This window comes from Phoca vitulina, unplaced genomic scaffold (genome assembly GCF_004348235.1).
Source record: "Phoca vitulina isolate PV1807 unplaced genomic scaffold, GSC_HSeal_1.0 scaffold7, whole genome shotgun sequence".
NCBI classification, from domain to species: domain Eukaryota; kingdom Metazoa; phylum Chordata; class Mammalia; order Carnivora; family Phocidae; genus Phoca; species Phoca vitulina.
In genome coordinates, this window is record NW_022589710.1 from 6,231,411 (window position 1) to 6,258,766 (window position 27,356).

Below are 27,356 nucleotides of genomic sequence, written 5' to 3' on the forward strand. Positions count from 1 at the left end.
TGCTTCTTAGTTTTATGCCAACTTTTGAATAAATGAGTCATGAGAGGTAAAGCTATTGGTTGATAACAGAAAATATAATAACAGTACTCACATTTTGACATTTCTATTGCACCTTTCACCTTGAGAAAATCCAAGGCAATTAACCTGAAAGTCATTTCTATATTCTTGGGATTTGCAAGCCCCAACTGAATCCAGTTATCTTCTAAGTTATCTAAAACTACATGTAGAGCATCCACAGCCCTGTCGACCTGTCAACCTACCTTACTCACATTTGCTACCAAAAGACCTCCAAGGCCTGGTGAAGTACCTGACCCTTTAAATGATGGCCAATTTCATAAACCAGAAGGAAAGACTGCCTCTTGTGACAACATTCATGGGCCTTGAGGGCATTATGCTAAGTAAAATAAGTCAGACAGAGAAAGACAAATACTGTATGTTCTCACTTTCATGTAGAATCTAACAAAGCCGAACTCATAGAAACTGAGTAGAATGGGGTTGCCAGGGTATGGGGGAAATGGGGAGATGTTGCTCAAGGGATACACATTTCCAGCCATAAAATGAGTAAGCTCTGGAATCTAATGTACAGCATGGTGACTACAATTAACAATGCTGTATTATATACTTGAAAGTTGTTAAAAGAGTCCATTAAAAGTTACCACCACATATTCATGTAAAAATGGTAATGGATGTGTTAACTAACCTTATTGTGGTAAACATTTTGCAATATATATGCATATCAAATCATTATATTGTACACCTTAAGCTTACATGTGTTATATGCCAATAATATCCCTTTATCTATAAATGATGCTAGTTTAAAAACCTGATGGCCAGTTGGTCATAAAAGCTAACATCATTGTTTACCCAGGAATGAACCATACAAATTCACTGACTTTATACTTTAGGGCTAGGCCTACCCAGTCATTAGGCAGTTTATTTGTCAATCAAATAGAATATTAGTATCTTGAGGTTTTAAGCATCTTTCTGTGTTATAGAATTCAAATTCTTACTAAGTACAAGAAACTCATGATTTCTGTTGTATCAGTCCTCTGTCTTAATAGCCCCAGTACATACACAATTCTAACAATCAGGTGAGTACCTTCTGCTCTTGTCTATACCCTTTAATCAGTAAACTCTCATTTTTTATATTGCAAAAGACATAAAATGTAGGTTCTTGCTTTCTAAGCTTTTACAGCTGGTAAATAAAAAAAAACAAACATAGTATTAAAAGTACTATGTTAGAATATAGTATCACAGAGCATTGGGAACACAAAGGCAGGGAGTAGCAAGTCTACCTGGGCATGAGAGTTGCAGAAAAGGCTTCATGGACATAAAAAACTCAGATAAAATGTTAAGCAAAAACAACAATAAAAAAATCAAATTATAAAATTATATTTACAGTATTAGCTCAGTTAAGTAAAGAAAAAATAGAAAAAATAAAGAAGTCAATATATTAAATATGGTGTCTTTGCATACTGGAATGATGGGTGATTCTTTGTTTTTTTGTTTACATGTAATACTTTTATGCTCTGGGAAAAAATTCAAAACAACAAAATTTGTGGCATCAGAATGAAACACATTGAGTCTACTTGAGGGAGAAGAGAATATTTTTCATAATTGCCTCACTCTTAATTAACTAGCTTCAGTAAAGAGTCTTTTCAAAAAGAGAAGAGATAAAGAATACTAAACAGAGCTACCCGGAAGACAAACTACCAATTCTACTGCCACTATAGTCAGATAACATTCACGGTGTCACTGTTGAGTGTATATCAGCTTCTAAAGTACAGCATTCAAGCACATGAAACAGTATTTGTTTTAATACACTCTTTATGGAATGAATTTGAAAGACTTTTCTGAGTTGTCCTGAAAAAAAAAAAGAAGAAGAAGAAGCAGCCTCCCACAGCTGGCTCCTCTATTTTTGGCTTCTCCTATCCCTGTTTTCATGGCAGCTGAGAAATATTAATGTGAGAAAAGTATCTTTTATTTTAGTCTTTAGAAAAGAACTCAACAGAAAACCCTGCATCTTTCATTGTAAAGGGTAAGAGTTCCAGGATCATACCGTGGAAGTACATTCCTGGAACAACCTGCAGGAATGAAAATGTTACATAAAATAATGTGTTCGACTCACATATGACTTCCCCAACACGTATGCTGTTTACATATAATGCTAAAAAAATATTTCACTAAAAGTTAGTATGTCCCCTAGGAATAGTTATATAAAATAGGTGTGTAATCAATTTCATACATAGAAAAGGCAAAGTGGAAAAAAAAAAATCCTGTAATCACCACCAATAAACAGAAACAAATGTTTACCAGATCCATTTGAAAATAGGAGAAACATTCAGCTTTATGAGAGACTTTTTCCTGACCCTTCCTATTCATCTTACCTACCTATAAAACTAAACACTTCAAAACATTAATCTTGAAAAAAGTACCGACCACATTTGATCCAGCAAATTGGCTAAAAAAAAAAAGATGCAGAACTGTAGTCATAGATCCAAACCACATTTGAAAGAGTAATGACAAGTTACTTCAGTTTTATTGACTCAATCAGATCATATGGTGAGTCATTTCCAGACATATCGATAAACTCATTGATTCCTCTCATTCTTGTAGTCACTGGACTATAGAAAAAAGGATCAGTAGCCATTTGACCTTCATTGTGTATTAAACAAACACCAGATGGCAAGGATTCATTCAGGAAATCCATTCTTTCTTTTTCATAGTCATGTTCACACTGCTGCTTCCCACTGAGCCTTTCTCTCTGCTTGTCATGGTGCCAAAGCTGCCTGCATAGCACCTTTCATGCATCACAGCTTTCAAATCTTGTCCCATTAGTTTCATTTTGTTTCCATCATAAATAATCTCCCACTTTCTCATACACTCTTTCATTATCTAATAATGGGCTGGGTCATTATACAAAGGAGCCAAGTATTAAAGGGTTAGTGAGTACAGTTTGTCCACTTGGTTTCTGGCCAGTGTATGAACTATTTATTAAACAGATAAATTTATGCACCTAAAAAAAAGAGACCTAGGGGATGCAAACATCTCCATCCTGCTAACACATTTCAGGAGCACAAGATGCAAAAAAGTGAGGACAATGGAATCTCAAATTGGAAACCTTAAAACACTATACCATGAGTGTAACCTAATTCAACCTAATTATTTCAAGAAACACACAAAAGCAAATACCCTATCCTCTGTAAAATTCCATCACAATTCCTCTCCTTGGCCATTCCCTAGACTCATTTGGACATCAGCCAGCCATCCAGAAGTGTTGAAATGCTGGTAAGCATTTACAAGCCAAGTGACTCCATTCTAAGAGTGTTATCCTATGACGAAATTTCACAGAGTCCAAGAAGGGAGATTTGTCTTCTTGGAGAATGTTGTAAAGAGACAAAATAAGAAAGCTGGACGTTATGTAAGATTTATTGCCAACACTGCAAAGTTTAGTACAAACAAGGAGCATTCCCTGGGTCTCAGCAGAGCAGTTCTTCAGTGTTCACAGGAAGTTAAATATTGAGCAAATAAAGTATTCTAACAGTTAGAATCAGATTCTTCCATTATTTAAGGAAAGTTAAGAAGGTTAGAATGCAGTGTGTAGGATGCTATAAATATAAATATGTCAGCACTGAGTTAAATCATCCCAGCCTATTATTCCCACAGGCAGGCCAATTATCAGGGATAATTGGACTGATAATGAGCATTCTGACTGGTCGAGAGGTCCCTCTTGGGGTACGGCACCCCTTCCCCTTATAAGGCTGTCCTCTATGCCAAGAATGCCCTAAGTTATAAATGGGGACATTTAAAAGAATGTAGTATTTTTGAGAAAATCCAGTTTATACTGATTGAAATAAGGTGTTGAATGCTAAATACTTTTTAATAAAGAAGCAAGGAAACAAGCTATTTAATAAAACACAATAGAGGTAATGCAATTATTTTGTTTTTTCATAAAATATTCCCATTATATGAAATAATTTCAACTATATTTAGAAAAATGGAAAAGAAAAAAGACCCACTTGTGATCTCATCTCCCTAAGAGAGCCAATTTAATCCTTTTAGAGTTTGAAATACATGTTTAATGCAAAGTCAGTTGTATCATTTGTGTAAGCAATTATTCTATTATTTACCATTATATGTTGATAATAAATTCATATTAAGCGCTGTCTGTGCCAACATATTTAACTAAATATTTTCTACCTGGACTACTCTTTCCTGCCCTCTTCCATCAGATAACTGCTATTTATTCTTTGACTTCAGCTTAATCTTCACTTCTTTGGGGACAGTTTTTCTCTGACTTCCCAAGCTGAGTTCGTATGTACCCTCCTACAGATTGCCTCTTCCTAGCCCTTACTATTGTATGTGATTATCTGATTAATGTCCATCTCTTCTAGTAAACAGTAATTTCCATGACAGCGAAGTGATTCTTCTTGTGCTTAGGATCATAACCCAGAATAGCACCTTGCACATAGTAATTGCTCAATAAATAATCATTGAATGAATGACTAAATGAATGAATTTAAGCATTTTCTGCATAGCTCTAGAAGGTGAGATCTGAAGAAAGTGGTTTGTATACTGATCTATGAATAAGAATACACATAGCTAATGACATCTGCTCTGATAATTCCATCACCTTAGCACTTTACACTTTATGTCATCAGCCCATTAGCCCTGTATAAGAAGAAAATAACAGAACTGTGAGTGACTATACAGGAAGAAAAAAAAAAAAACACTGGAGAAAAAGAAATTGCTTAAAACTCCCAGTAAAAACTGTCAATAATTATTTACCTTCTACTTTGTTTTCTTTTGAATGGAAGTAACACTTCTTCATAGTTTTCTGGATGGCTCTGTTTTCACACAGTCCCTTATCTCAGAAAGGTTATAAACCTGAAAAATAAATTAAAAGCTCCTCATCATATACTGTTTGATTCCACTGAGTCAAACTATAGCATAATACATAACCAACCATTTCCAGTCTGAGCCTTATATCACAAACCTTGCCTCAACTGTCCCCTCATATGTTTTTTTAAACTCATCTCAATTTCCTGCCAACATTCATGAGGCGTGTTTTGTGTTTCAATTTTGTCTCAACTGCTAATAAACTAAACTCTCTTTTTAAAAAAAGAACAATTTCTTATCGTCTTTCATTATATAAATTGTAAGCCAAATTGTAAATACACATGAAAATAAATTATATGTTTTACCTCTATATTTTATAGTTTTGTTTTGTGGAAATACATGCTTAAAATTCTGAAAAGTTAAATAATTTTGACGTTTCTTCGCCAGAATATTTCATTAGAGAACTCAGCCACACCATTTAATATTTTTAAATTATAAACTTTTTTATAGCAGTTTTTTGTTCACAGCAAAATTAAACAAAAGTACAGAGAGTACCCATATACTTCCCTATTCCCACAAGTGTATAATCTCCCTCACTATCGACATCCCACACCACAGTGGCGCATTTGTTACCTACATTTGATGGAGCTACATTGACACATTATCACCCTAAGTCCATAGTTTACGTTAGGGCTGACTCATGGCGTTGTACATCCTATGAGTTTTGGCAAATATATAATGAAATGTATCCACCATTTTAGTATCATATAGAATAGTCTCACTGTCCCAAATATCCTTCCTGCTTTGCTTATTTATCTCTCCCTCCTCTTCAATTCCTGGCAACTGCTGATCTTTTTACTGTATCCATAGTTTTGTCTTTTCCAGAATGACATATAGTTAGAATCATACAGCATGCAGCCTTTTCAGACCATTTTTTTTGCTTTGTTTTGTTTTGTTTTGTTTTGTTTTATTTTGTTTTGTTTTAACTTAGGAAGATGCATTTAGTTTCCTCCGTGTCTTTTAGTGGCTTGATAGTTCATTTCTTTTTAACACTGAAATGATATTCCATTCTCGGAGGTACCACAGTTTACTTACCCATTCTTCTACTGAAAGAAATCTTGGTTACTTCCAAGTTTCAGCAATTATGAAAAAAGCTGCTATAAACATCCATGTGCAGGTTTTTATGTGGATATGTTTTCATTAGTAGTATGAGTAAACACCAAGAAGTATAACTGCTGAATAATATAGTAAGAGCATCTTTAGTAAGAAATTGCCAAACTGTCTAAAAAAGTGGTTGTAACATTTTGTATTCACACCAGCAATAAAAGAGAATTTCAGTTACTCTACATACTTGCTAGTCTACGGCATGTCCGGTGTCTAGGATTTTGGCCATTCTAACAGGTATGTAGTGGTAACTCATTGTTTTAATTTACAATTACCTAAAGACATACGATGTTGAACAGCTTTTCATAGACTTACTTGCTTTCTGTATATCTTCTTTAATCAAAGTTTTCAAGTCTTGTGCCTATGTTTTAATCAGGTTTTTTTCTTCTTGCTGAGTTTTAAGAGCTTTTTGTATATTATGGCTTATCAGATGTTTCTCTTGTAAACATTTTCTCCCAGTCTTTGGCTTATCTTCTTATTCTCTTGACATTGTCTTCTGCACAGGAGAGGTTTTTAATTTTAATAAAGTCCAGCAAATCAATTGCTTTTTTTATGGATCATGCCTTTTGTGTTATATCAAAAAGTCACTGCCATATCCACAGTCACCTAGGTTTTCTCTATTTTATATTCTAGTTCTATAATTTTGCATTTTGCATTTAGGTTTGTGATGCATTTAGAGTTAATTTTTATGAAGAATATAAGGTCTATGTCTAGATTTATTTTTTTGCCTGTAGATATCCAGTTGTTCCAGCACCATTTGCTCAAAGACTACCTTTTCCCCCATTATATTGTTTTTGCTCCTTTTGTCAAAGATCAGTTGACTATATTTATGTGGGTCCACTTTTGGGTCTCTGTTCTGTTCCTTTGATCTATTTGTCTGTTCTTTCACCAATATCACGCTGGCTTCATTATTATAGCTTATAGTTAAGTCGTGAGTCAGGCAGTGACACTTCGTTGACTTTGTATTTAGTCAATATTCAGTTGGCTATTATGGGTCACTTGAATCTCCATATAAGCTTCATAATCAGTTTGTTAATATCCATAACTTACGGGGATTTTGAGTGGGGTTGCAATGGATCTATAGATCAAATTGGGAAGAACTTACATCTTGACAATATGAAGCCTTCTTATACATGAACACAGACTATCTCATTTATTCACTTCTTTGATTCTGCTCATCAGAGTTTTGTGGTTTTCCTCACATAGATCTTGTACATGTTTTGTCAGATTTATATCTAAGTATTTCATTTTTTGTGGTATTAATGTAAATGATATTGTGTTTTTAATTTCAAATTCTACTTGTTCATTGCTGGTATATGGAAAAGCAATTTACTTTTCTTTTTATTGAAGTATAACTGATATGCAATGTTACATTAATTTCAGGTGTATAACATAGCAATGTGACAAGTCTGTATGTTATGCTGTGCTCACCACAAGTGTAGCTACCACATGTCACCAAACAGTGCCATTACAATACCACTGACTATATTCTTTATGCTGTAGCTTATATCCCCATGACTTATTCATTCCATAACTGGAAGCCTGTATTTCCCATTCCTCTTCATCTATTTTGCCCATCTCTCCCTCCCTTCTGGCAACCATCAGTTTGTTCTCTGTACTTATGAGTCTGTTTCTGGAAAGCAAGTGACATTTAACCTTGAATCCTGCAAGCTTGTTACAATCTGTTATCAGTTTCAGGAGCTTTTTGTCAATTCTTCTGGATCTTCTACATAGACAATTATGTAACCTCCTAAAAGTTTTAATCTATTTATTCTCTCAATTATTGTTTGTCTAATGAAGTCTTTATTTCTCCCTCACTTTTGAAGAATAATTTCACAAGGCACAGAATTCTAGGGCAGTAGCTTATTTTCTCTCAACACTGAATATTTCACTTCACTCTCTTCTTGCCTGCATGGTTTCTGAGAAGTACAATATAATTCTTACCTATGTTCCTCTATGGGTAAGGTGTTTTTTCCCTCTGGCTTCTTTCAGGATTTTTTCTCTATCTTTGATTTTCCTGAAAACGTATATGATATACCTACATATAGGATTTTTAAATTTATTTTGCTTATTGTTCTCTGTGCTTCCTGGATCCACAGTTTAGTATCCGACATTAGTTTGGGGAAATTCTCAGTCATAAATGCTTTAAATGGTATTGCCATTATGTATATGTTGCACCTTTTATTGTTGTCCCACAGTTCTTGGATATTCCTTATTTTTTCAGTCTTTTTCTCTTTGCTTTTCAGTTTTGAAAGTTTCAGTTGTCATATCCTGAAGCTCAGGGATAGTTTCCTCAGCTGTGTCCAGTCTACTGATGAACCCACGAAGGCATTCTGTATTTCTGTTACTCTGTTTTTTATATCTAGGATTTCTTTTTAATTCTCTCTTAAATATTTATCTCTTTGCTTACATTATCCATCCGTTCTTGCATGTTGTCTAATTTTTCCATTGAAGCCTTTAGCATATTAATGAGAGGCATTTTTAAAATTCCTGTTCTGATAATTCCCACCACTAGAGTATAAGTTCTATGAAGTTAGGAATTTTTTCTCTTTGGTTCATTGTTGTTTCCAGAGTCTGGCATATAGTAAGTTTGCAAATATTCATTGAATGAATGATTCCCTCAAAAGTGAAAAGGATTTTCAATCAAATTGACTCGCTACCTAAGATGTCAATCAGTTTGGATAGTTTTAAAACTCAATTGACTTATTTTATTTGGCTAGCAAATGCATGCAATCAAAAATATCATTATTTAGGCATAATTTATGTGCTATGTTCTCACATCTTCAAACTCTAGAACACAATATGGGACAAAATTACCTAAATGAGATTCAGTAATGTTTTAAATATGATCATATTACTATAGAAATACTTACATGATATCTGAAATTTAATAAAATAAAATGTTAAGGCTAGAAAATAAAATACTAAAACCTCAAAAAACTTCTTATATAACTGGGTAGTGAAATTGTAGGTATTACTTTCTTCTCTATACTTTTTGATGCTTTCCAAATTTTCTACAATGAATATGCATTAATTTTATCATAAGGGGAAATAATATGTAAAACAAAGAATTTTAAGATGTTGGAGGTAAACATATAAATTGCACAGTAAAAATAAAGATAGGTTAGAAAGAATGGTCTATTCTCTCATTTATCTTACTACATTGAGAACAAATGTGGAAGTTTTTTGTCATCTCCATTTTGACTACTAGTTCTAAAACTGTTTACTCATCAGGATGAATGATTTAATTATTATATCCTTCCTTGTTTTTTGATGCAAAATTTTTATTAGCATTAATTATTTGGGGGCTCTTCTTTCTGTTTCATGTAAGTACCATATTTTGTTAATAAACTTTATTTTTAGTACATTTCAGATTTATAGAAGAATCATGAAGATAGTAGTGATTTCCCTGCACAACTCTGCACCCAGTTGTCCTTAAAAATAACATCTAACATTAATATAGTACACTTGTTACAATTAATGAACCAATATTGATATCTATTTTTAACTGAAGTCCATACTTAATATTAAGACTTCGTATTTACTCAATGTCCTTTTTTCATTGATGTTCCTGAATCCCATCCAAGATCCTGCATTGCATTTCAGTTGTCAGGTCTCCATAGGCTACTCTTCACTTTGGCAGTTATCAGAGTTCCCTTGTTTTTGGTGACTTTGACAGTTTTGAGGAGTACTAATTAAGTATTTTGTAAAATGTTCCTCTACTGGGATTTGTCTGATGTATTTCTCATGAATAGACTGGGGTTATATGTTTTTTGGGGGTGGAAGATCATAGAATTGAAGTACCATTATCCTCACATTATATCAATCTACATACTGTCAACATGACTTATCACTGTTGATGTGGACCTTGATCATCTGGCTGACATGGTTTGTCAGGCTTCCCCACTGTCAAGTACTTATTCTTACCCCTTTCCATACTGTACTTTGGGAAGGGAGTCGCTATGCACAGCACTCAAAGACTGGGGAATTACGTTTCATTTCTTTGAGGGCAAGTACACAAATTATTTGGAATTTTTATGTAAGGGATCTTCATCTATTCTCTCTCATTTATTCAATCACTTATTTACATCAATATGGATTTACGAGCATTTATTTTATACTTTGAATAAAGTCTCATGCTACTTTTTTATTTCTCTGTTCATGGTTCTATTCCCAGTTATTGAGATCTCTTTCAGTTGGATTCTGTGTCCCTTTTAACATACCCCCATCAGTGTGTGTGTGTATGGACTGTGGTGGGTATGTGTGAGTAGGGGTATGTAACACTTCTCTACTTTCTGGTACTATAAGATGATCCAGGTTCATCTTATATATTTCCTGCCTCACACCTAGAATCAATCATTTCTCTATGGAGCTATGGTTCCTCTTATTGGAGAATGGTATTAGAAATCAAGATCTGGACACTATGTGTATTCTTTGCTAATGGAGTGTCATTTCTTTTAGGTCCTCTCAGCTAACAGAGCAAAGGAATATCTGTGCACATATTAATCCATGTATATACAGAGATCTATAAATATTATAACTATGTGTATCTATATTAAGCTAAACATGAGTTCATAACTCATGTTTCCAACTCTAATCCTTTAACACATTGACCATCCTATTCTCTTTCCTTTGCTTATTTGTAAATTCTAACTCCAACAGTAAGAAAGCTGACTCCCATAATCCACTATCTATTTACTTAATTATTCACTTCTAGTATACATGTATGGCAGTATCAGAAGTGTTAACCCATAGTCCATGGGGCGGGGGGGAGAATCTTTATAAAAAAGTGCACAGATCTTCTGTGTTTAGGCTTACAAATTCTACTTATTTCCAAAGTTACTTAAGTCAGTGCTTTTTCCCCCACCACCTTCAGTGAGGTTGTTTCATATACTGGTAATAAGGTTATATTTTTTATCACCTACTTCGTTCCATCCTAAGATCTTGGGACCTCCTACATTTTTTTAAAATTTGCATTCATTGTTTTACTCTTTGTACAGCATTGCTCCCTGGGTTTTGACATGCATAATGTTATATGTCCATCACTGCAGATTATGCTGAATAGTTTCATCACCCAATAAATCCTCTGTGCTTCACCTATTCAATTCTTATCCCTCCCTCCTTGCAACCACTGATCTTCCTACTGTCTGTAGGCTTGCCTTTTCCAGACGTCACATAATTAGAATTATATAGTATATAATCTGTTCTGACTGGCTTCTTTCACTTAAAAGTTGGTATTTAAAATTCATCTATGTCTTCTCATGGCTTGAGTTTATTTTTATCATGGAGTAATATTCTATTGTGTGGACATAGAACTATTTATTCACCTATTAAAGGACATCTTGGTTGCTTCTAGGTTTTGGTGATGACAAAGTTGTTGTAAGCATTTATATGCAGGCTTTTGTGTGGAATAAGTTTGCAAAAGATTTGGATAAATATCTAGAAGCATGACTGTCTGTGATACGATCATCTGGTAAGACAATGTTTAGCATTATAAGAAATTTTCCAACTGTCTTCCAAAATGACTGTAGCATTTTGCCATCTCACCAGCAATTTTGCTCTGAATCCTCATCACCTTTGGTATTATCAGGGTTTTTTTTTTTTTTTTTCAAATTTAAATTTTTTTGAATTTTACATTGTAAGAGGCATGTAGTAGTATCTCACTGTTGTTCTAATCTGGAATTTTCTAATGACAAATGATATTGATCATCTTTTCATATACTTATTTTCCATCTATATATCTTCTTTTGTGAGATTTTTGTTTTCATTTTTGAATTAGGTTGTTTGTTTTCTTATTTGTTGAGTTTTAAGAGTTATTTGTATATTTTGGATACAAGTTCTTTTCAGGTATGTGTTTTGCAAATATTTCTCCTGGTCTGTAACTGCTATTATTATTCTCTTCATGGTGTTGAATTCAATTTGCTAATATTTTGTTGAGGATTTTTGATCTGTGTTTTTGAGAGAGATTGATCTATAATTTTCCTTCTTTGTAATGTCCTTGTTGGCTTTGGTATACGGGTAATGTTGGCCTCAAAGAATGAGTTAGGAAGTGCTCTGCATCTATATTCTGAAAGAGATTATGGAGGTTTGGTATAATTTCTTCCTTAAATGTTTGGTAGAATTCACCAATGAAACCATCTAGACCAATGCTTTGTTTTTTGAAAGGTTAGTAAATGTTAATTCAATTTATTTAATAGATACAAGCTACTCAAATTAGATAGTCTCCTTTTAAGTTTTGGTAGTTTGTATCTTTCAAGGAATTGGTCCATTTTTTATATCAATTTGGAGGCACAGAGTTGTTAATAATATTCTGTTATTTTTTTTCTATTAACGTCCTTGGGACCAGTAGTGATGATCCTTTTTTCCTTTCTGATACTGTGAATTTGTTTATTCCCTATTTTTATTTGGTTAACTTGCTACAAGTTTATCAATTGTATTGATCAGTTCAATAGAATTTCAATCAGCTTTTGCTTTCATAGATTTTTTTCTACTGATTTCCTGTTTTCAATTTCATTGATTTCTGCTCTGATTTTTATTATTTCTTTTTTCTGACTTAATTTAGGCTTAAATTGGTCTACCTTCTCTAGTTTCCCAAGTGGAAACATAGATGATTGATTACAGATTTTTTAAATTAATGTATTTAATGCTATAAATTTCCCTCTCAGCACTGGTTTCGCTGAATTCCATAAATTACGATAGGTCGTATTTTCATTTTAATTTAGTTCAAAATATTTTAAAATGTCTCGAGATATCTTCTTTGACCCATATATTATTTCAAAGTGTGTTTGCTTAACTTCCAAGTATTTGGGATTTTTTTCTGTGTGTTATTGATTTCTAGTTTAATTCCATTGTGGTCTGACAACATACCCGGTATGAATTTTTTTTTAATTTTTTAAGGTATGTTTTATGACTGAGCATATGGTCTATCATTACGAATGTTCCAGGTAACCTTGAGAAGAATATGTATTCTGCTGGTGTTGGACAGAGTATTCTATAAATGTTAATTAGTTCAGGCTGAGTCATAATGCTATTCAGTTCAACTACATCCTTACTGATTTTCTGCCTGCTTTATTTATCAGTTACTGCTGAGGGTGCGGAAGTCTCCAACTATAAAAATGGATTTATTTTTCCTTGAAATTCTGTCAGTTTTAAATCTCACATATTTTAATGCTTTTTGCTGTGGTGTATATGTGTGTGTGTGTTAATTGTTATGTCTGCTTGGAGAATTGACCCTTTATCACTATATAATGCCTGTCTTAATCCCTAATAATTTTCTGAAGTCAGATATATCTGAAATTAGTATAGTTATCTTTGTTTTTTTTTTTGATTAGTAGGAACATGATACTTCTCTCTCCATCTTTTTATTTTCAGTCTATTTGAGTCTTTATACATAAAGTGGATTTCTTCTAGATATCATACAGTTTTGTCTTTTAGTTAAATAAAATAATCTCTGTCTTTTAATTTGTATGTTTAGGCCATTTATATTTAAAATGTATTTTGAGGGGCACCTGGGTAGCTCAGTTGGTTAAGCATCTACCTTTGGCTCAGGTCATGATCTCAGGGTCCTGGAATCCAGCCCTGTGTCGGGCTCCCTGCTCAGCAGAGAGCCTGCTTCTCCCTCTCCCTCTATTGCTCCCCCTGCTTGTGTTCTCTCTCTTTCTCTCTCTGTCAAATAAATAAATAAAAATCTTTACCAAAAAAATTCTTAAAAATAAAATAAAATGTATTTTGATATAGTTGGATTAATAACTACCATGTTTCTGTTTTGTTTTCCTTGCATTTGTTCTCTGTTCCTTTCTCTCCCACTTTTATTGCGTTGTCTGGTTTTAATTTAACATTTTATATGACTCCATTGCCTTTCCTCTCTCAGCATATCAATTATACTTAACCATATTTTAGTGGTTACACTACAGTTTGCCATATACGCTTTTAATTAATCCATGTCCATCTCAAATAAAATTAAACCACTTCACATCCAGCACAGCACACTTGTAACACTACTCTTGATTTCTTTCTCTCCCTTATGATATTGCTGTTATTCATTTTACTTATCCATGGGCTATAATCACCCAATACATTATTACTATTATGACTAAAACCAGTAATCATTTAGATTAATTAAAAATAAGAAAAATAAGATGTTTAAATTTTAACAAAATGCCTTCATCTATTCCTTCTTTAATGTTCTTCCTTTCTCTATATATATGAGTTTCTGAACAATATTATTTTCTCTCTCCCTAGAGAATTAAAAATAAAAAAAATTTCCTTGAAGAGGCCTATTAGTGATGAATTCCTTCAATTATTGTTGACTGAGAAAGTCTATATTTTCTCCTTCTGAAAAATAATTTCATTGGATATTGGATTATAAGTTGAGTTTCTTTTTTCTTTCCACTTTAAATATTTTACTTCACTCTCTTCTTGCTATCTAAAGAAGGGATATGTGCTGTAATTTTTATTGTTTTTCTTCTATTAGTAAGGGGTCTTTAGAATCTTTAAATTCTGGCTGTTTTTTAATTTTCTCTTTGTCTGTGGTTCTCTACAGTTTGAATATGATATGCCTGGATTTTTTGTTGTTGTTATTTATCCTACTTGTATTTTCTGGGCTTCCTCTATCTGTAGTTTAGTGTCTGTTACTAATATTGGATAATCCTCACCATTATTACTTCACGTATTTTTTAAGATTTTAATTATTTATATGAGAGAGAGAGAGTGAGTGAGCATGAGTGGGGGGCAGAGGGAGAGGGAGAAGCAGACTCCCCGCTGAGCAGGGAGCCTGATGCGGGGCTCGATCCCAGGACCCTGAGATCATGACCTGAGCTGAAGGCAGACACTTAACTGACTGAGCCATCCAGGTGCCCCCACATATTTCTTCTGCACCTTCTCTCTTCTTCTGGTATTCCAATTGCATGTAGGCTATACTTTTTGTAATCGTGCCACACTTACTGGATGCTCTGTTCATTTTTTTTTCATTCTTTTTTCCCTTTGCATTTCTTTTTTGAAAGTTTATAGTGATCTCTCTTCAAGTTCACTTGTTTTCTCAGCTGTATCAAGTTTATTGATGAGCACTTCTAAGGTATCCTTCATTTTCATTATGGTGATTTTGGATTTCTATCATTTTCTTTTGACTCTTTCCTAAAATTTCCACCCTTCTGCTTACTTTACCCATACATTCCTGTATGCTGTCTACTTTTTCCATTAGCACCTTGAACATATCAATCATAGTTATTTTAAATTCCCTGTGTCATAATTCCAACACCTGTGTCATATCTGAGTCTGGTCTGATGCTTGCTTTATCTTCAAAAAAATGCTTGCATTTTTTCCTCGACTTTTAGCATGCTTTGTAATTTCTTGTTGAAAGCCAGACATGATGTACCAGGTAATAGAAACTGAGGTAAACAGGCCTTTAGTGTAAGGTTTTATGTTGAGGTGGCCAGGAGTAGGGCTGTGTTTAATGATTGCTATAGCTGTGCCAGAGGCTTCAAATTCCTTTGATGTCCTTGTTTTTGTCTCCTTCACTGTCTTTGGCTTCTTTAAAAACTCTTCCTTAGGTAAAGTCTGTCTTTCAGCAACTTAAGCAATAATACCGTTATTATAGTGGATATGTTTTCATGTAGAGAAGGGAATTGGGAAAGGGAAGCATTGTACAATATTATGAATGCATCTCTGTCTTTTAGTGGGCCTGTGCACCTGGGATGTAACCTTTGCAAGTTATAGTTCTTATATTTATTCCCACTTCGGTATTACCGAAAAGCTACAGGAGGCTGGAGTAGAGAGAATACCCTTCCCTTAGGTAGCTAAGACTCTGGTGAAGTCTTTCCTCTGAAGAGTAAGTAGCCCTTTGTTATGAGAACATTCTTGGAGTATTTCACAATGGCTACTCTTCCTCTCCCCTATGAGAGCCAAGAAGGGATCTTTCTTAGGTCTTCGAGGAAGAACGCAAGAAAGTGTGAGGGGCCTCTTAAGGCTACAGCCCCAAGAAATCTCTCCCTCTCAAGTTAGTCCAGACTCAGCCTCTAACAACTCATCAAAATTTTCATTTAAGTGTGTCCAACAATGTATGACTCTAGTAGCTTCTTCTTAAGGAAAGGAGATGGAGACTGTGACTCCACATTTGCCTTTCTGGATTTCAGCATGCCAGTTTGTTCTGCAACCACAGTCCTCTGATAGGCCCAAGAAAAGTCATTGATTTTGTTTGCTCAACATTTTTTTGGTTGTAAAAATGGGAGTGACAACTTCCCAGCTTTCCCATGTCAGAACCGAAATCAGAAGTTTGATTTCTTTTTATTTTTAAATAACTACTGCTAGACTATTTTGCCTGCACAAAGTCTCAATACCTCTGAAATTAACTAGCCAAATCTGTTGGCCTCATAAACACAGACGTCCATGGATGGGCTTGCTTCTCCCAAGGCGACAGAAGAAATCCATGTGCCAGAGGCAATTTTAGCCCTGGAGTCATTCTCAAGGCTCTGGAAACCCCCACACTTGAAAATATAAAATTGATATCATCATCCTCCAAGTTTTTATTTCACTGCTTTTAAAAGTAGTGAAATATATGCCACAATATGTCTCATTCTAAAGGTTGAAAAATTTATGCTATGACTATAATGACATCATCCCGCCTCCCACAGAAGGCTTTTGCTTGGAGAGTTCAGCAAAAGAACAAAATTAACAGGAAACGTCACTTTCACACACAGATGGAAAAATGTTAACATCTCCTGAATTCTATGACAGTCTCCTTGATGGGAACATACATGTCACCAAAACGTACCAACAATGTGCAAACACATCTTATGAGCAGGTGCTAAACTGAGGTCACTGCTGGAAGATGGGAGCTTTGGCAGCACTGAGAACAAAAGATTCCTCCTAGGTGTAGTTTGAAGCTGAGAAATAAGAATCATGTGTAAGGAATGTTCCAGGCAGGATAAAACTTCTGAATGCTTGAGTGACAATGTACCAAGGAGGGCTCCTATTACTTCTATTCAACCTTCATTTCATAGATCATGAAGAAATCCCACTCCTTAAAGATTTTGTGAAATAAAGTTAAAATTCTCTACTGATTAAATAATGTTGTGATTGTTCCAAAATGAAAAAGAGATATGTGACTCTTCCCCTCCTTGAGGACTGACTTCAATAACATTAAATTATGAAAACAGTACAGAAATATCTAGCAGATTATTTTGCTCAGAGGTTCCATATGTATTCCCTAATTGGTCCAACCTCTAAAATGTATTCCATGTTGCCAGTATACTGAGAATAAAAAGGAACAGTCAAAAGCATATATGGTCAGTTCTATGTCTAGAGAGAATTTTAATATGAGTTTTCTATATGTAAGATAAAAAAACACATTTCTTTTTCTTTGCCTGTTTAATACTAAGAACGTTTTCTCTTCAAATGTCCACAGGGCCATAGAGTAAGGCTTTTTTTTTTTTTTTTTTTTTTAATATTTGTGGAAATGTGGGCGCCTGGGTGGCTCAGTTGGTTAGGCGACTGCCTTCGGCTCAGGTCATGATCCTGGAGTCCCAGGATCGAGTCCCACATCGGGCTCCCTGCTCAGCAGGGAGTCTGCTTCTCCCTCTGACCCTCCTCCCTCTCATGCTCTCTGTCTCTCATTCTCTCTCTTGCAAATAAATAAAATCTTTAAAAAAAAAATTAAAAAAAAATATTTGTGGAAATGTAAGACAAATGGGATCCATATACCGTTATAGTGAGAAGGTGGCAACATTCTTGGATCAGTGCATGGGAGAGGTGTATAGGGATATCAAACATTAATAGTTTATAAACCTGAGTTATTGTTCAAAGAATTGAATGTGAAATAAAAATATTATCATATTACCATGATCTAATCCCTCGCTCATCCACATCACATCTCACGCACACACACACACCACATACACACACACTATATATGCACATACCACATAAACACAAATATATAAATACCTTCTTCTAGTACTCTGCTCCATTAATTCTTTCCTCTCTATTGCCTGTTTAGCATGTTCCTTTCTCCTGTCTCCTTCGTTCAGGCTAGCAAAATCCTTTCCTCAATTCTACTTTCTTTTCAAGCTATAGCACTATCTTCTTCCTTTTGTAACTTGTTTATTAACCCCTTAACATTTGAAATTGTGGGAAATTTGTCCCTATTAGACAACAAAGTACACATCAAATACAGAGAATGGTGAACAAAAGTTCTTTACTTTTTCCCTTCAGCGGGATCTCCATCTCCTCCAAGGAGAATCGGGAGGAAAGTCCCTTTTCTAATAGCTTCCTTCTCATTTGCCATGCCTCCTCAATGACCTCCACCCCAGGATCCTTTACCTTCTTTTCTTAAACTTCATCCCAAACTGTCAATCCAATCCATCTGGTTTTCTTTATATGGAAGTGTGTGTGTGTGTGTGTGTGTGTGTGTGTGTGTGTGTGTGTTCCGTGGTGGTGAATGGAGTTTCAAGTCCTCTGTGTATTCCTGGAGTATGAGGGTAGTGGATAAAGGACCATAGTTTTCTAGCAGTATTCAATAACTCTCCTCAAACTGTTTCATTAAGATCGTCAATAAGATTCTGTGTCTTTTTAGTTTTCTTCTTTCTCCTATCTATAACTGTAGTATTTGAGCCTTTCTATTAACAATTTTTCACTTTAGCTGGACTCTGGAACAAAATGCCCATTGCTTTTCATCCTATAAATCTAAAAATTCCTTCTCAGTCTCCTTCATGGGGCTTCTTACTGAAGAAAGGTGACTTATTCCCAAATATAGGCATTGCTGAAGGTATGTTTTTGGCTTTTGTCTCACTTTGCATGTATTCTTTGAGTCATCATACCACTTCTGTTTTGTCTCTGGGTAGATGATGTTCAAACTGGTACTGAGGAGGTAACATCTAAACTGGCTCTTGAAGGACAAGTGGGAATTTATTAGGCTGATGATGGGATCAAAATAAATGCGGAAAAATGGTACTGCATACACAAAAAGACAAAGAGACTGATTAGGATGGGAAGTTCAGAACTGTCGACAGTGTGTATGAGTATGAACTGTGCACCGGTGTTGTGTAAAGCTATACCATTGATGGAATATTAGGAATATGAAGGAGCCATGGAAGATGAAGCCACAGCAATACTAAAGTCATTCATAATAACGAAGTTTGAACTTTATTCTTTATGTCAGTATATCCTAAATTATGTCTTCAGAACAATTGATTGACAAAAAATTGATAGGTGTATTTAAAATAGTCCATAATCACACAAATCCAGGCCATAAAATTGATCACATTTAAATAAGTTTCTCTACTAGAAGGGGTTCTTATAGTCAATTTACCCTGTGATTCTCTTAAGAATATAATATGCAGTATTTGTCATGGGACCCTTGGACATTTTCTAGAATATCCATTGGGAATTTGCTTAAACAATGGGGGTCATAGTGGATGGAACAAGAGGGTATTACGATAAGTGAAATAAGTTGATCAGAGAAAGAATTATCATATGATTTCACTCCTATTTGGAATTTAAGAAACAAAACAGAGGAGCATAGAGGAAGGGAGGGAAAAATAAAACAAGATGTAATCAGAGAGGAGGCAAACCATAAAAGATTCTTAACCATAGGAAACAAACGGGGGGTGGGGGGGGGGGGGGGGGGGGGGGGGATGGGGCAACAGGGTGATGGGCATTAAGGAGGGCACGAAATGTAATGAGCACTGCATTTATATACAACTGATGAATCACTGAACTCTACTTCTGAAACTAATAATATACTATATGTTAATTAATTGAATTTAAATTTAAAAAGACAATGGGGGTCATAGAAGTATTTAATTTGTATTTTTAAAGATGACTCAGATAACAGTACAGAAAATGGCTTGAAGATATAAATAGGATAAATATTGCCACATGTAGTCACATAAGAAAGGAAACAAGAGGATAAATGAAGCAAGATGAGTAATGAGTAGTTGATCTCACTATAATTGGTGAGAAAATGATGTTCTGGGTAAAGCAATGACATAAGCAATGATAATGGAGAGGAATAAGTGATTTTTCAAGAGCTTTTTAGGATGTAGACTCAATCTCCTTGTTTGGCTTTTTTTTAGGAGGTATACTCAACAGGATTTGGTAGCCAGTAGATACAGGCGGGTGACAGAGGCGGGGGGCCCTCATTTCTGATATAGGCGTTGTTTGAAGGACTACAGCATGATATAGACATTCAAATCCAGAATGGGGTGGTGGCAGTAGGGGTAGGGAAGTTGCAAAGAAGGTGTTACAGTATGAGAAGCACGTGAAAAGGCGGTAGAGGAAAATCTCTACAATTTTGCATGGAACTACACAGCTCTAAGAGGAACAATTTTTCATGTCATGTGACTAAGTAGGATGAATAATTATGTGATTTACTCTTTCAGGGATTACTTCTAATTTTATTTCAATAATATTTGTTCCTATATAAATTTGATTGATATAGTTAATTGCCAGTAAGGTTTAGACAGAACTCAGATCTGGTACTACAATGAAAACTCACCATTATTCCCTGTGTTGATCTCTTCAAATAATCCCATTTCTGTCAAACCAACCAACAAATGAATTATTCTCCAAAAAGTATGGAAACCATGGTTTTCTCTACTTCTCCCCTTTTATTCCAGTCCTATTGTTTCACCTTTTTAATATCTCTCATATCCAGAAGACTCCAAAATAATCCTGAAAGACACAAAAGTAGAAGTAAATGAACGAAAAAACATACTATGTTATTTGATGGGAAGACTTAACAACATAAATACATCAACACAATAAAATATCGTTAGGGTTTTATTTTCCTTAAAGCTAAACAGAGTTCACTTGGAAAAATAAAATATAAAAAGGTAGCAGTAACCCTGAAATAAAAGATAACTCTGAAAAAGAGAAGAATGAGAATAACCTATCCCTAGAAGATACTGGCCCACATTATAAAGCTTCTGCAGTTAAAACAGTATGGAATCCAGGCATGGAGAAACAAATGACCTAACACAAAAAGAGAAAATATTTACAGTGACTTTAAAATACAATTTGTCTGTATATCCTTAGTTGAATATATTCGGACGTCCAAAAAAATAACTAACCATACATTATGAGGATTTATATTATAGGGAGCAGTGTTGTATTGCTACTATAAGACTGTTGTCTTTGTACTGAAGGAGAAAGAAAATAAGGTTTTATATGATTATCATGGAAAACCAGGAGTGTTGGCATGAGAGAAACAGAAAACAAATATAAGATCAATAAGGTTAGGTAATAACCATGTACACCTGAATTTGAATTAGAACTCACAACAAACTCATAAATTTTTTTAATGATTTTATTTATTTATTTGAGAGAGAGAGAGAACATGAGAAGGGGGAGAGGGGCAATAGGGGAAGTAGGTTCCCAGCTGAGGAAGGAGCCTGATACGGAACTTGATTCCAGGACCCTGAGAGCATGACCAGAGCTGAAGGCAGACACCCAGCCGACTGAGCCAGCGAGGTGCCCCACATTTGTAGTCTTTAACTACCATTTCACAACACAAGTAATAAAGTCTTCTTGGAGAATGGCGGATTCTGAGTGTTGGGTAGAAAATTTAAAAGATGATCCTGGAACATCTTGTCATGTAAGGGAGTTAGAAAGCTCTCAAAGTCCACCAAGGTTGTATCAAAAAGACGCAGAAGTCAATTTAAAGAGGTTCCCAATCAGACAAAGATAGGACAATCTGAACATTAATAAGGATAATTGCAATAGATTGAAATGCATCAAATATATTTTAACATGAGTTTATGATAATTTTTTAAAGTAAAGAAAGAAACCCATTATACCCTATAACACACACACACACACACACACACACACACACACACAGAAACAGGCAAATACTATGTGTCCCCTGATAGTACACAGCACAACCTATAAACAAGTCTTGTCAAAAAAAAAAAATCTAAATCTGTTCAAGCTTTTAAATTTAACCACCATTTTGTGGGGAATACAGGAGACAGAAGAACATTATAAATATTACCATGAGTATGAAATCAGCAAATATTGTCTCTGTCATTTTAATAAAGTTCAAGATTAAAAAAGAAATGTAAGATGAAATTAAAGATTACAAATATTTAAGAAACATCATTAACTAATTACACTAAAAGGACCTTATTTGGATACTGATTCAAAGAAATGAATTATAAAAAAACTCATATAAAAATTAGAAACTTGACCACTAAGTACATATTTGGGATTGTGAAGAAATTATTAATTATTTGGGTATGATAATGGTATTATGGTTACATTCACTAATGAGTCCTTATATTTTAGAAATTCATACTCAAATATATGTAAGTTAAAGGTATTGATGATTGACTTCAAAAAACCTAGAGGTAAAGAGATAGGTAGGAAGAGAGATAAAATAAGATTGGTCATGAATTGATCCTTTTTGAAGCTCAGTGGTGAATATATGGGGGTTCATTATATTATTCCATCTACTTTTTTATTTTTTAGTTTTTCATAATAAAAGGTAAGAAAAAAAATCTCATATTATTTCCTCCTCTTTTCTCACATAAGGTTCTCTTTTTTCCCCTAAAATATTGCCATAGTAACTGGTCTTATCAACATGAATTTTCATCTCTAAGATGAAACCAGAACATGCTCATTAGATTCATCCTCTAAAAATTCTAAAAAACAACGTTCCACAAGTAGCTACTTTGCTCAAAATTTGTAATTGATTCTCCACTTTCCTTGAAATAAGTGATCGTAAGTCTATTCAAAATAAACCATCATTAGTTTGACATCAAAGACACCTTACAATCTGTTTCCATCCAATTCTCTGAACACTTCCTTTACTTCCCTTTATAAACTTGATGCTTTAGTCAAAGCATTTGTCCACATGTCTGCTTGTCCTTAAAACAGATGTGGGAACTCCACCTCCACTTTTGCTCTTACCATGCTGTCTGAATAGTTGCCCTTCCTTTATATTTATCTTAATTTGTTCCTTCCTTGAAGGCCTATTCAAGTCTCACCTCCTCATGTAGCTTTTCCTAAAGACTTTTCAACTATGCTCAACTCTCTTATTTGAACTCTGGCAGCAATTACTTTCCTATAACTCATTTTATCACATGCTACTCCACATGGCTAATGTATTTCAATGCATATACTCTACCCTCTTTAATGTCAGGAGTATGTCAGATTTCTCTGTACTCAAGAACACACTGCAGAGCCTTATACGGAGTAATTGCTCAATAAATGTGTTCATGTTGTTGCTGTCACTGCTGCCATTATTACTGATGGTGGTGGCAGTAGTGATGATAATCATAAAGGAAGTTCATTTCATGATAATTACCAGAATTCCAAAATGTCTTCATTGAGATGACCTTGGACCTAAAGATTTATGGCTGAGTTGGGGAGTATTGATTCACAAAACCAAATATTCAACTTCTGTATGGCCCCAGAAGTCTATTCCCTATATCCCAATAACTTAGTACTGCCAATTAAAATGGTTTAAACACATAAACAAAACCAAAAAAAAAAACAAAACAAAACCCTATTTCCAAAATTTGTCATTGACTTTTTACTCCTTAAAGAATTACAAATGTCTTGATATAGGATTAGAGGTTTACAATCTGGCCTAAAATCCAAAATCAAATTTCATTCTCATTATTTCCCTAGATGTACTCTGCTTCAATTAAAATAGTCTAATTTCAAATAGTCTCATTTCTCTTCTCCATATTTTCATTAAACTTCCTTAGTTTAGAGCTTCATAATTTCTTGGATTGTCTCAATTCCTTTTCTAATCCACCACCTGGCTTCCAGCCATGTTCCCTTCCAGTTCATTCTCCACCCACCCTCCACTGAAGCCCAAGAAGGATTTATCCTGCTTAAAATTCTTCTATTACTATCTTAGCTATGAAAGCTAAATGCCTTAACGTGGTGTACAAGACCCTTTATGATATTCATTTTCATTACTTCAAATGCCTGCTATATGCTAGAGGCTGACCGCAGAGTGGCAAATACTCTATGGTCCATCCCCATGAGTTTATTGTCTAGTGAGGGAAAAGGGGAAGAAATCAACGCACATACATGTGTGATGAAAACCAAGAGCTATGATAGAAAGGAATAAATAATGCCATGGGAAAGAAATTTAGGGAGATCTCATTTAGATTGATCAGAAAAGATCTTCCAGCTGAAGTACCATTTAAGTTGTTTCCTTCATGTGGGAAAAAGTTACTAAGAGTTTGAGAAATCTCTGAGGTTAGAAAGAGCAGTGAAGTTATAAGATATACCATCTTTTTATGTTTAATACCTACTTGATATAATATTATTTTATAGGAAAATGATAGTAAGATCTCTATATAAATTATGATAACCCTTTGTATTATACACTGTAAATATTTTTCTATTCTTCTGTGGATCCTTTGTCTTCATAAATATTTTTTTCCATCAGAAGTTTAAAATTTAAGCAGTCTTCCATAGGTCTATGGCTTTGTGCTACCCGCTTTGCTTTAACACAAGATTATCAATATTCAGAGATATTGTCTTTTCTACCTTTATAGTTATACTTTTAAAATGTAATACTTTAATCCATCTGATTTTATTTTTCATAGATATGACAGGGGAACACCCTGTTGTTTTCTAAGTGGTTAGCCATTTATTGAATAATAATAAGCTCTAGTATTCATAGTGCTTTACTATGAGCCAGAAACTCTGCCAAATGCTTTGCATTTATTATTACCTCTGTTAATTCTTACAATCCAACAAGGTAGGTAGTGTTATGCTCTCCAACATTCAGATAAAGAAGGTGAAGAACAGTTAAGTGATTTGCTCAAGGTAATACAGCTATTAAACAGAAGAGCTAAAATTAGAACCAAGAGGTATGACCCGAGAATCTATTCTCCTCATAATTACTTTATACTGACTTCCAAAATCCTTGTCTTGCTCATAGATTTGAAAGGTCTCTTTTTTCATATAACAAATTTCTGTTATATATATTTAAATATGCTTCTACTTGAACTGTTTCTGGGCTTTACATACATATTTATATATGTGCTTATACATGTGATAATATTAAGGTGAATAAAAGATTAGTGATTAGTTCCTTTTGTTCCATGTTTCTATGCTTCTATTAATTGATTCATTTAACCAAATTATTTTTGAAGGCCAAAATGTGTACACTACCTGTATGCTAAAAGTTATCTCTCTTCAGCTTATCTGCTATTTCTCTGTATTTTCTCACCATTTTCTATGCCCAATTTGACTGTAGAATTTGATCTAATAATATGAAACCTCAAAGAAAATGGTCACATTTTTATAACTTTTGTAGTAAGAACATTCATGTAATATAAGAAGAGATTAGTTTCTAATTGCTATCTGCTATTCTGATGTATTATAGTTCTATGATATTGAAGACATTGAAAAATTAGAAAAAACATTCTCTTAGTTTTACAGTCTCTGCTATTAAAACACAAGTACAATGTATTATTTGCTCTCACAGTGTGTTACACATAAAGCTCAGCTGTAATTCAGAAGAACATAATATATGGTGATGCATCATGATCTCTTGAGATATTCTTTAAGAGGAGCATCATTTCAATGTTTCTCCATAGGGTATTGAATTTCCATAGGCTCCATTTTTCCTTCCTTAGCAGAGCTGTTGTATTAATCAGAATTGCCACCTGCTCTATTATAGACTCCTTCAAATGACTTCTTTCAACTTAATATACTTATATTAGATGAAGCTATCAGTGAATTATTGGGACACATTCCCTCCTCTCTTCATTGCAAACTAACACTGAATTGGCCACTTAAGGAAACTGCATTAACTCTTTCAGACCACCAGGGTGCCATTTAGGGCCTTCATGTAACATTTTCCTTAAACTAAGTCATCATGATGTCATTTAATCATTTTAGAACACTGAAATAGATATTTATGAGATGGCCCCTCATAGTCGTCTGAAAGAGTTAGTGTAGGTCTCCATAGCCTATGACCTACTCTAAAGCCAAGTGACATGAACTTAGTATGCCAGTGATTTCCCAGTCCTGGCTATGGTTCTCAGAGATAATATAAAACATTCAACAATGGAAAGGGAATCAGTTAAAAATCCACTACCTAGCTCAATGAAAATTATTCATTGACAAATTATTCTTATTCTCTCTTCATGCCATTCCTGTTTCCAATGCACAACCCTAGTCTGATTCAGGCCTATTAGCTGGTTGTCTATTCTTACCGGATGATATTTACCTGAGTGAAATTGTCACAAATTATAGAATCACAGAGCTGGAAGTTACTTATAGGAACTATCTGGTAAAAAATGGAATTTTCCAGGTAGAATTATTGTTAAACTATCTTAGATGAATAAGAAATTATCCTCCACATTTTCTTTCACCAATAGATATTATTTTATATTGAGATAAAATCCTTTCTTGTATCTTATTGAACATGTTCGGATTTAGAGAAAATATCACCTAGCTATTCTCTGTAGAAATTCTTCTACTAAGTAAAAATCTTTTGACCTAATCTTGTAAGATCTGTGAAATTGTCAGAATATAATATTTTTATAGTCCTTAGCACAACCTACAGGAGATGTGTGGGAAACTGTTTATATTGTCACTTTTTGTGACACCTTAATGAGGTGAATGTTCTAGAAATTGGAAAAAAAATACATGAAAGAAAATGTTCCACTGCGTTAGAATAAAATTAGCCTTTAAAAAAATTCTCTAAATTTCCATTTCCGTATCTATTATCTGCCTATTTTTAACTGATTCAAATTCCCAGATATGCATTTATTTATCGATTCTATGCAGAACTTTTATATAATGCAAGGAATGAGATTATACCTTGTGATGTCATGTTGCTGTATTTAACAGATACCTCAAATTGTAGTCATTCCCACATCTCTGTTCAGAAATTCCATGAATCCAAAGCAAGTTAGTGGAACTTGAAGAAAAGCAGTATTTTAGATTAGGGAAAGCAAGGTTTTCCAATCTTTATGGGGAAAGAAAAATTCAGGTTTAATTTGATTTATGTTCATAATTTTCTAGAACATTTTCTTATTAGACTTCTATATATAAAAACAGTACTTACTGTTACATTCCCCATCTTCATCTGCAAGTAGGAGAGTGTCCTTTAGGCTTAAAGCTCCATTCAAAATGCCATGCTAACTATAAAAACGGGTTTGTTTGCACTTATATACTTAGCTCCTTATTCAGGCCATTGTGTGTTTTACACATCGCATAACCGAGATCTATATTCTGAGTGCTCAAGGCAGTCTTATGTGGGTTTGTCTCTGAGCCAGATTTATCTTCGTATTTCCCATTATAGCCTGAAAGAACCGTATTAAGGAAGCCTTTCTTTTCAGTTCCCACTTGTGATTGCTAACATATCAAATTTATTCCTT

General features: G+C 34.2%; 1 long non-coding RNA gene across 4 annotated transcripts in view; it reads right to left on the reverse strand.

Annotated features, from left to right (window-relative positions):
• Positions 1-27,356, reverse strand: part of LOC116632869 — a 196,963-nt gene that overhangs the window by 62,022 nt on the left and 107,585 nt on the right. For all 4 annotated transcript variants that reach the window (XR_004299517.1, XR_004299518.1, XR_004299519.1 and 1 more), the window contains 2 exons: positions 20,495-20,670; positions 4,789-4,887 (listed from right to left, as the gene is read on the reverse strand). This is a non-coding gene — a long non-coding RNA (uncharacterized LOC116632869). The remainder of the gene's footprint in view (positions 1-4,788; positions 4,888-20,494; positions 20,671-27,356) is intronic.